The sequence below is a fragment of the Triticum dicoccoides genome, chromosome 3B (genome assembly GCF_002162155.2).
Source record: "Triticum dicoccoides isolate Atlit2015 ecotype Zavitan chromosome 3B, WEW_v2.0, whole genome shotgun sequence".
NCBI lineage: Eukaryota > Viridiplantae > Streptophyta > Magnoliopsida > Poales > Poaceae > Triticum > Triticum dicoccoides.
In genome coordinates, this window is record NC_041385.1 from 752,106,899 (window position 1) to 752,118,717 (window position 11,819).

Sequence of the window (11,819 nt, forward strand, 5' to 3'; positions counted from 1 at the left end):
ACCGATGTGTGCCAAGACGTCCGCTGCCTGATTGTTTTCCCGGGCTGTATGGTGAAATTCGAGCCCTTCGAACCGAGCTGACATTTTTAGGATGGCGTTGTGATAAGCTGCCATTTTCGGATCCTTGGCATCAAAATCTCCATTTATTTGGGATATCGTGAGGTTCGAATCCCCGCGCACCTCTAGGCGTTGAATGCCCATGGAGACTTCCATCCGGAGACCATGTAGAAGGGCCTCGTATTCGGCTGCATTGTTAGAGTCTGTATACATTATCTGGAGTACATATTGAACTGTATCTCCTGTTGGGGACGTCAGAACGACGCCAGCCCCCAGACCTGCTAACATTTTGGAGCTGTCGAAGTGCATGATCCAGTTGGAATATGTGTCATACTCTTTAGGGAGTTCGGCTTCAGTCCATTCGGCGACAAAGTCGGCCAAAACTTGCGACTTGATAGCTCGCCGTGGCTTATAGGTTATGTCGAACGGGAGGAGCTCAATGGCCCATTTGGCAATCCGGCCCATCACGTCGCGGTTCTTTATAATATCATTAAGAGGTACTTCGGAGGCTGCTGTTATTGAACACTATTGAAGGTAGTGTCGTAGCTTCCGGGACGCCATGAATACCGCGTACGCTATCTTTTGATAATGCGGGTACCGTGACTTGCATGGAGTGAGGACATTGGACACATAGTAAACTGGTTTTTGAAGGGGAATTTGTGTCTGTCCGTTTCTCGTTCGACGACGAGCACTGCGCTTACAACTTGATGAGTTGCCACAATGTATAATAGCATTGGTTCGCTGATGTTAGGCGTGGCCAGGACCGGGTTTGTTACCAATATGGCTTTTATTTCTTCGAGTCCGGCCGTGGCGGCATCCGTCCACTCGAAGTGTTCGATGCGCCGGAGGAGGCGATAAAGGGGTAATGCCTTTTCTCCCAAGCGGGAGATGAAGCGGCTTAGGGCCGCCACGCATCCAGTCAATTTTTGTATTTGCTTGAGGTCCTTTGGAATATCCAATTATGACAGAGCTCGGATCTTGGCTGGGTTTGCTTCAATTCCTCTACCGGATACGATGAAGCCCAAGAGCTTTCCGGCTGGTACGCTGAAAACGCATTTTTCTGGGTTGAGCTTGATGTCATATGTTCGGAGGTTATCGAATGTGAGCCTCAAGTCGTCTACTAGAGTTTCGACATGCTTAGTTTTGACGACCACGTCATCTACATATGCTTCAACTATTTTGTCGATATGGTTGGCCAGACATGTTTGAATCATGAGCTGATATGTTGCGCTGACGTTTTTGAGCCTGAAGGGCATTGTGTTGAAGCAGAATGGGCCGTATGGGGTGATGAATGCCGTTGCGGCTTGGTCTGGTTCTGCCATCTTAATTTGATGGTAGCCAGAGTATGCGTCGAGGAAACACAATGAATCGTATCCTGCGGTAGCATCAATGATTTGATCGATGCGGGGGAGGGGGGAAGGGATCCTTTGGGTAAGCCTTGTTGAGGTCCTTGAAATCGACACATAGGCACTAGGATTTGTCCTTCTTTGGTACCATCACCAGGTTTGCTAGCCAGTCCGGATGTTTTATATCTCTGATGAATCCGGCTTCCAGTAGTTTGGCTAGATCCTCTCCCATGGCTTGTCTCTTAGGTTCAGAGAAACGCCGAAGAGCCTGCTTAACAGGCTTGAATTCTTTTAGGATGTTTAGGCTGTTCTTGGCCAGCCTGCGTGGGATTCTTGGCATGTCTGAAGGGTGCCAGGCAAAAATGTCCCAATTTTCGCATAGGATTTCTCGTAGTGCGGCGTCTACATCAGGGTTTAATTGCTCCCCGATGGAGGCCATTTTTGTAGGGTCCGTTGGATGGACTTGGAATTTTACTATTTCGTCCGCCGATTTAAAAGAGGTGGACTTGGATCTTTTATCGAGTATCACGTCGTCCCTGTTCACCGTGGAGCGCGGCGCAGTCAGTTCTTTGGCCGCTAGGGCTTCGGATAGTGCCTCAAGGGCCAGTGCGGCTGTCTTGTTTTCGGCGCGGAGTGCTATGTCCGGATCACTAGCAAGAGTGATGATTCCGTTGGGTCCGGGCATTTTGAGCTTCATGTACCCGTAATGGGGTATAGCTTGAAAATTTGTGAATGCCTCTCGCCCTAACAAAGTGTGGTATCCGCTGCTGAACGGGGCCACTTGAAACGTGACCTCCTCGGACCTGTAATTATCCACGTGCCGAACACCACATCCAGTGTAATTTTTCCTGTACAGCGCGCTTCCCGACTGGGGATTATTCCTCTAAAGGTTGTGTTGCTTCGCTCAATGCGGCTCCATCCTATTTCCATTTTTCAAAGGGTTTCCTCATAAATGAGGTTCAATCCGCTGCCACCGTCCATGAGTACCTTGGTAAGTCGAAAGCCGTCCACTATTGGACTGAGGACCAATGCGGCTGGTGCTCGGGCTGTTCGGAATTTAGGTTCATCACTGGCATTGAAGGTAATAGCCGTGTCACTCCATGGATTTATTGTTGCTACCTGGTAGACTTTGGTAAGGCTGCGGAGTGTTCGTTTCCGCATATTGTTTGATGCGAAAGTCTCGAAGACTGTTGATACCGTACTGGTATTCCTGGGCTGGTGCTCTGCGGATTCTGGAGTTAGAAGCTCCTCGCCACTTCTGGCCACCTGCCGGAGTATCCAACATGCTCTAAGGCTATGAGTTGGTGTGACGCCCTCTGTACTATGAATTTTACAGGGTCCATTGAGCCATCCCTCTAGTACGGTTCCATACCCTATAGAGGGTTTTTGCTTTTTGGTGTTTAACCCAGGTGCCTCGTGATAATGCGCCCTTTTATTTCGGACTGGGGTTGTATTCAGGGCCAGATCGTCCCAGAATTTTATTTCGGTTTTCCGGACGTTTTCCATCGCACAGTATTTTTGTACCATGGATGCTAAGTCAGCGAAGCGTGTAATATCACGGCGACTTATGGCGTTGAGGATTCTGATGTCCGTGCAATTATTGCAGAAGAATGAAATTGCATCCTCCTCGCGGCAGTCCTCTATCCTGTTCATAACCAGGAGGAATCTGGCCCAGTAATGATGTACTGTTTCCGTGGGCTCTTGCTGAACTTGGGATAGATCCCTTATGTTAGGGTGGGCGGGTGGAGTTAAATTCGGAACCTCACCCGATCTGGGGCTCAGGGGCCAAGGAGTTTCCGAATTCGGAAGCTTGGGTTCTTGGATGTTGTCCAATGAATCTGGCCCATTGCTTGACTTTAGGTTCAGGGCTTGAGCGACGTCCTCCCCTCCATGGGTATCCGGCTTGGAGGGATCGGGGATCCGGACATATTTGGTCCTTAAGATGGGTGAAGATTCACCGCATTGTTCCTCCACCACTGCGACGTGGTGGGTGACCTGGGGAGAGTCAATTTCTATCGGATCGGGTTTAAGCCCAATCTGATCGTAGTCTGTAGCAACTCCCAGGGCGGCGACGCGATCCAAGAGCTCGTTTAAGGAAGAGAGCTCCATCAGATCTAACTGCTCGGCGAGTTCCGAGTTGACGTGGAAATTGCTTTCGATGACCCGAGAAGTCATCATCGGCGCGGCGGCCGAACAGGCGGTCATAAGAAAACCGCCTAGCCAGAGAGTTTGGCCGATAGACAAACCTCCTTTAGCGACAGCGCCGTCTTTAAAGACAGGATGCAGCATCCTTCCTGATGGCGACGGCACAGCGGAACTCTCAATGAAATCACCAATGTCGGTGTCAAAACCGGCGGATCTCGGGTAGGGGGTCCCGAACTATGCGTCTAGGTGGATGGTAACAGGAGACAAGGGACACGATGTTTTTACCCAGGTTCAGGACCTCTCGATGGAGGTAAAACCCTACTCCTGCTTGATTAATATTGATGATATGGGTAGTACAAGAGTAGATCTACCACGAGATCAGAGAGGCTAAACCAAGAAGCTAGCCTATGGTATGATTGTTGTTCGTCCTACGGACTAAAACCCTCCGGTTTATATAGACACCGGCGAGGGCTAGGGTTACACAGAGTCAGTTACAATGGGAGGAGATCTACATATCCGTATCGCCAAGCTTGCCTTCCACGCCAAGGAAAGTCCCACCCAGACACGGGACAAAGTCTTCAATCTTGTATCTTGATAGTCCGGGAGTCCGGCCAAAGGTCATAGTACGGCCATCCGGACACCCCCTAATCTGGGACTCCCTCACCCATTACAAATTATCTTATCACAAAACTATCTGTTACCGATAATTTCAGTGCTTACAGAGAATACCTTACTGAAAACCGCTTGTCATTTCCTTCTGCTCCTCGTTGGGTTCGACACTCTTACTTATGGAAGGGACTACGATAGATCCCCTACACTTGTGGGTCATCAAGACTCTTTTCTGGCGCCGTTGCCAGGGAGTGAAGCGCCTTTGGTAAGTGGAACTTGGTAAGGAAACATTTATATAGTGTGCTGAAATTTATTGTCACTTGTTACTATGGAACATAATCCTTTGAGGGGCTTGTTCGGGGTATCTTCACCCCGACCAGTAGAGCAAAGAGTTACTCCTCAACCTACTGAACCTACTGAAAATGTTTACGTTGAAATTCCTTCGGGTATGGTAGAGAAACTGCTAGCTAATCCCTTTGCAGGAGATGGAACATTGCATCCTGATTTACACCTAATCTATGTGGATGAAGTTTGTGGATTATTTAAGCTTGCAAGTATGCCTGATGATGTTATCAAGAAGAAGGTCTCCCCTTTATCTTTGAAGGGAGATGCATTGACATGGTATAGGCTATGTGATGATATGGGATCATGGGACCACAAATGATTGAAATTGGAATTTCACCAGAAGTTTTATCCTAGCATCTTGTTCATCGTGATCGTAATTATATATACAATTTTTGGCCTCGCGAAGGAGAAAGCATCGCTCAAGCTTGTGGGAGTCTTAAGTCAATGTTATATTCAAGGCCCAATCATGAGCTCTCACGAGAAATGATTATTCAAAAAAATTATGCTCGGCTTTCTCTCAACAATCGCTCCATGCTCGATACTTCTTATGTTGGGTCTTTTATGATGAAGACTATTGAATTCAAATGGGATTTATTGGAAAGAATTAAACACAACTCTGAAGATTGGGATTCCGACGAAGGTAAGGAGTCAGGTATAACACCTAAGTTTGATTGTGTTAAATCTTCTATGGATACCGATGCTTTTCGTGGATTTAGCGGTAAGTATGGACTTGACTCTGAGATAGTAGCTTCTTTCTGTGAATCATTTGCTACTCATGTTGACGTCCCTAAGGATAAGTGGTTTAAATATAATCCTCCCACTGAAGTAAAAGTAGTTGCACCTATTATAGTTGAAGAAAAGACTATCACTTATAATGATCCTATTGTCCCTACTACTTATATTGAGAAACCACCTTTCCCTGTTAGGATAAAGGATCATGCTAAAGCTTCAACTGTCGTTCGTAAGAGTAATACTAGAACATATACACCTCCTGAGCAAATTAAAGTTGAACCTAGTATTGCTATGGTTAAAGATCTCTTGGCTGATAATATTGATGGGCATATTATTTATTTCTGTGATGCAGCTGCTAGAATTGCTAGACCCGATGCTAAGAAACATAGACCTGTTGTAGGCATGCCTGTTATTTCTGTTAAAATAGGAGACCATTGTTATCATGGCTTATGTGATATGGGTGCTAGTGCTAGTGCAATACCTCATTCCTTATACACAAAAATTATGCAAGATATTGCACCTACTGAGATAGAAGAAATAGATGTTACAATTCAGCTTGCCAATAGAGATACTATTTTACCAATTGGGATTGTTAGAGATGTTGAAGTCTTGTGTGGGAAAGTTAAATATCCTGCTGATTTTCTTGTTCTTGGTTCCCCACAAGATGACTTTTGTCCCATTATATTTGGTAGACCCTTCTTGAACACTATTAATGCTAAGATAGATTGCAAAAAGGATGTTGTTACTATTGGTTTGGGAGATATGTCTCATGAGTTTAACTTTGCTAAATTTCGTAGACAACCCCATGATAAAGAATTTCCTAGTAAGGATGAAATTATTGGTCTTGCTTCTATTGTCGTTCCTCCTAATGATCCTTTAGAACAATATTTACTAGACCATGAAAATGATATGTTTATGAATGAAAGAAGGGAGATAGATGAAGTATTCTTTAAATAGGGACCTATTTTGAAACACAACTTGCATGTTGAAATTCTAGGGGATCCTCCACCACCCAAGGGTGAAACTGTGTTTGAGCTTAAACCATTACCTGATACTCTTAAATATGCTTATCTTGATGAAAAGAAGATATATCCTATTATTATTAGTCCTAACTTTTCAGAGTAGGAAGAGGAAAGATTATTGAAAACTCTGAAGAAGCACCATGCTGCTATTGCATATACTCTTGATGATCATAAGGGCATCAGTCCCACACTATGCCAACACAAAATAAAATTGGAGGAAGACGCCAAACCAGTTATTGATCACCAACGACGGTTAAATCCTAAGATGAAAGAAGTGGTCAGAAAGGAAATACTAAAGCTCCTCGAGGCAAGTATAATTTATCCCGTTGCTGATAGTCAGTGGGTAAGTCCTGTCCATTGTGTCCCCAAGAAGGGAGGTATTACTGTCGTTCCTAATGATAAAGATGAATTGATCCCGCAAAGAATTACTACAGGTTATAGGATGGTAATTTATTTCCGCAAATTAAATAAAGCTACTAAAAAAGATCATTACCCTTTACCTTTTATTGATCAAATGCTAGAAAGACTATCCAAACATACACATTTTTGCTTCATAGATGGTTACTCTGGTTTCTCTCAAATACCTGTGTCAGCAGAGGATCAAGAAAAGACCACTTTTACTTGCCCTTTTGGTACTTTTTCTTATAGACGTATGCCTTTTGGTTTATGTAATGCACCTGCTACCTTTCAAAGATGCATGATGGCTATATTCTTCGACTTTTGTGAAAATATTTGTGAGGTTTTCATGGATGATTTCTCTGTTTATGGGTCTTCTTTTGATGATTGCTTGAGCAACCTTGATTGAGTTTTGCAGAGATGTGAATCTCGTCTTGAATTGGGAAAAGTGCCACTTTATGGTTAATGAAGGCATTGTCTTGGGGCATAAAATTTCTGAAAGAGGTATTGAAGTTGATAAAGCTAATGTTGATGCTATTGAAAAGATGACGTGTCCCAAGGACATTAAAGGTATAAGAAGTTTCCTTGGTCATGCCGGTTTTTATAGGAGGTTCATTAAGGACTTCTCTAAAATTTCTAGGGCTCTGACTAATCTCTTACAAAAAGATATTCCTTTTGTCTTCGATGATAATTGTGTAGAAGCATTTGAAATACTTAAGAAAACTTTGATTTCTGCACCTATTGTTCAGCCACCTGATTGGAATTTACCCTTTGAAATTATGTGTGATGCTAGTGATTATGCCTTATGTGTTGTTCTAGGACAAAGACTTGATAAGAAACTAAATGTTATTCAATATGCTAGTAAAACTCTAGACAGTGCCCAGAGAAATTATGCTACTACTGGAAAAGAATTCTTAGCAGTTGTATTTGCTTGTGATAAGTTCAGACCTTATATTGTTGATTCTAAAGTAACTGCTCAGACTAACCATGCTGATATTAAATATCTTATGGAAAATAAAGATGCTAAACCTAGACTTATTAGATGGGTTCTCCTACTACAAGAATTTGATTTGCATATTATTGATAGAAAGGGAGCTGAGAACCCCATTGCAAACAACTTGCCTAGGTTAGAGAATGTTCTTGATGACCCACTACCTATTAATGATAGCTTTCCTGATGAACAATTAGCTGTCATAAATGCTTCTCATACTGCTCCATAGTATGTTGATTATGCTAATTACATTGTTGCTAAATTCATACCACCTAGTTTGACATACCAACAAAAGAAAAAGTTCTTCTATGATTTAAGACATTACTTCTGGGATGACCCACACCTTTATAAAGAACGAGTAGATGGTGTTATTAGACGTTGTGTACCTGAGCATGAACAGGAACAGATCCTACGCAAGTGTCACTGCGAGGCATATGGAGGACACCACGCTGGAGATAGAATTGCGCATAAGGTATTGCAATTCGGTTTTTATTGGCCTACTCTCTTCAAAGATGCCCGTCAGTTTGTCTTGTCTTGTGATGAATGTCAAAAAATTGGTAATACTAGTAGACGTCAAGAAATGCCTATGAATTATTCTCTTATTATTGAACCATTTGATGTTTGGGGATTTGATTATATGGGACCGTTTCCTGCCTCTAATGGTTACACACATATTCTAGTTGATGTTGATTACGTTACTAAGTGGGTAGAAGCTATTCCAACTAGTAGTGCTGATCATAAAACCTCTATTAAGATGCTTAAAGAAGTTATTTTTCCGAGTTTTGGAGTCCCTAGATATTTAATGACTGATGGTGGTTCACATTTATTCATGGTGCTTTTCATAAAATGCTTGCTAAGTATGACGCTAATCATAGAATTGCATCTCCTTATCACCCGCAGTCTAGTGGTCAAGTAGAATTGAGTAATAGAGAGCTTAAATTAATTTTGCAAAAGACTCTTAATAGATCTAGAAAGAATTGGTCCAAAAAACTTGATGATGTATTATGGGCTTATAGAATTGCATATAAAAATCCTATGGGTATGTCTCCATATAAATTGGTTTATGGAAAATCATGTCACTTACCTCTCGAACTAGAACATAAGGCATATTGGGCTATTAAAGAGCTCAACTATGATTTAAAACTTGCCGGTGAGAAGAGGTTATTTGACATTAGCTCACTTGATGAATGGAGAACTCAAGCCTACGAGAATGCCAAACTGTTTACAGAAAAAGTTACAAGATGACATGACAAAAGGATACAAAAGCTTGAGTTTAACGTAGGTGATTATGTGTTGCTATTCAACTCTCGTTTAAGATTTTTTTGCAGGTAAACTTCTCTCTAAATGGGAAGGCCCTTACGTTATCGAGGAGGTCTATCGTTTCGGTGCCATAAAAATCAACAATTTCGAGGGCACGAATCCGAAGGTGGTGAACGGTCAAAGAATCAAACATTATATCTCAAGTAACCCAGTAAATGTTAAAACTAATATTATTGAAACCACGACCTTGGAGGAATACATAAGGGACACTTTCCAGAACATTTCAGACTCCGAAAAGGAATATGTATGCGGTGCGATAAGTAAACCGATTCCAAAACAGTTCTAATAGCAAATTTTCTCCGTTTTGGAATATTTGAGAAAATAGGAAAATAAGAAGTAGTCCGAGAAGGACACGAGGCGTCACGAGGGTGGAGGGCGCGCCCTACCCCCTGGGCGCGCCCCCTGCCTCGTGGGCACCTCGTGTGCTCTCCGGACTCTGTTTTCTTGCACGATACTTCTTTCGGTCGGTAAAAATTCATTATATAATCTCCCAAAGGTTTTGACCACCGTATCATGCAAAAATCTTCTGTCTTTGTTTCGAGCTATTTCTGACAGATCTAGAGCACCAAGACATCTTCAAGCACACCCAAGGACGGGTTTTTCGAGAGGGTCATCAACCCCTACCTCACGGAGGTGCTGCATCACCCTCAAACCATAGAGATGCGTGAGGGGGTGCTGCACATCCGCGATGTTGAGGGACCAAGGAGTACCGAAAGCGTGGAGACAAAGCTCGAAACAATGGAACAACAAGTTTTCAAGTGCCAAGGGATGGTGGAACATGGACTCAACGCCAACCAGATGATGATCGCTGAGTTCACCAACAACCACAAGCTAGACGCCAAGAACATCGGGGAGACCATCTTCAAGCTTCATGAGAAAATAGAGCACCTCCAAGCCCAGATCTATGATCTGCAAAACCAAAACTGTGAGTATGAATATAGATTAAAGATGAGTTTGGCTGCAGATTTGAGGATCCTGGAGACTCGATCATCCTTATATGATGGTGAGCCTATGCCTTGGAAGATAGTCGACAAGCCTACATCATCAACAACTCCATCATCACCACCTCTGAGGAACTAATCACTTGGGTATGGGCACTCCCCTTGGCAACTGCCAAGCTTGGGGGAGGTGCCCCGGTATCGTATCACCATCACACTCCTATCTTTACATTTTTTCTTAGTTTGATCCTTTTAGTAATATCTTGATCTAGTAGAATAAAGTTTTGGTATGAATTAGTTTTGAGTTTTGCTTTATGATCCCTCTATGTAATCGAGTCCGTGAGCTATATATAATAAACATTAGTGTTGAGTCAAGGGCTTTGCTACTTTGCTATGATCTTGAGGGAATAAAAGAAAGAATAGAAAAGAAATAAAATAGATCATATTGATCTTATGGATAGTAATGACTTCACATATAAAGAGTATGATGATTAAAAGTTGTTGAGAGTTGGCAAACATAGTTTTGGTCATCGTTGCAATTAATAGGAAGTAATAAAGAAAGAGAGATTCTCACATATAAATATACTATCTTGCACATCTTTCATGACTGTGAGCACTCATTAAAGTATGACATGCTAAAGAGTTGATGTTGGACAAGGAAGACAACATAATGGGTTATGTTTTCTCACATCTTAATTAAAGTATATTGTCATGGATCGTCCAACTTGTTGAGTTTGCCTTTCCCCTCATGCTAGCCAAATTCCTTGCACCAAGTAGAGATACTACTTGTGCTTCCAAATATCCGTAAACCCAGTTTTTGCCATGAGAATCCACCATACCTACCTATGGATTGACTAAGATCCTTCAAGTAAGTTGTCATGTTGCATTCAATAAAAGTTTCTCTCTAAATATGTATGACTTATTAGTGTGGAGAAAATAATTTTTATACGATCTTGTGATATGGAAGCAATAAAAGCGATGGACTGCATAATAAAGGTTCATATCACAAGTGGCAATATAAAGTGACGTTCTTTTGCATTAAGATTTCGTGCATGCAAACATAAAAGCACATGACAACCTCTGCTTCCCTCTGCGAAGGGCCTATCTTTTACTTTATGTCTTACACCTTATACAAGAGTCATGGTGATAATCACCTTTCCTTTTTATTTTATCCTTTGGCAAGCACCCCGTGTTGGAAAGATCCTGATATATATATCCAATTAGATGTAAGTTAGCATGAACCATTATTGTTGACATTACCCTTGAGGTAAAAGGTTGGGAGGCAACACTATAAGCCCCTATCTTTCTCTGTGTCCGATTAAAACTCCATAACCATAAGTATTGCGTGAGTGTTAGCAATTGTGAAAGACTAAATGATAGTTGAGTATGTGGACTTGCTGAAAAGCTCTTATATTGACTCTTTCTGATGTTATGATAAATTGCAATTGCTTCAATGACTGAGATTATAGTTTGTTGGTTCCCAATGAAGTTTCTGATTCATACTCTACATTGTGAATAGATTGTTACTTGAGCATAAGAAATCATATGACAATATATATATATATATAGGACAGCACTATTCTAATCCTAGGATTAGAATAGTTATTTGGATCACGGCGGTCACTATATAGGGCGCGAGGAGATCCCAAACCGATGCGGCAGCCCATGCGATAAAACAGGAAAAAAACTCTTCTCCCCCACTCTCGCACCCCGCAACCGCCTGCATCCCCCAATCCCCGCCGCCGAGCCCCTCCCCTGATCCCCACGCCGCCACGCCCCTCCCCAGAGACCCCCGCCGCTGCGCCCCATCCCTGGAGACCCCCGCCTCCGCGGCCCGTCCCCGGAGACCCCCGTCAGTGCCCCTCCTAACCGGATCCACCCGCCGCCGCACGCCCTCCTCACAACCCCGACGTGCGCC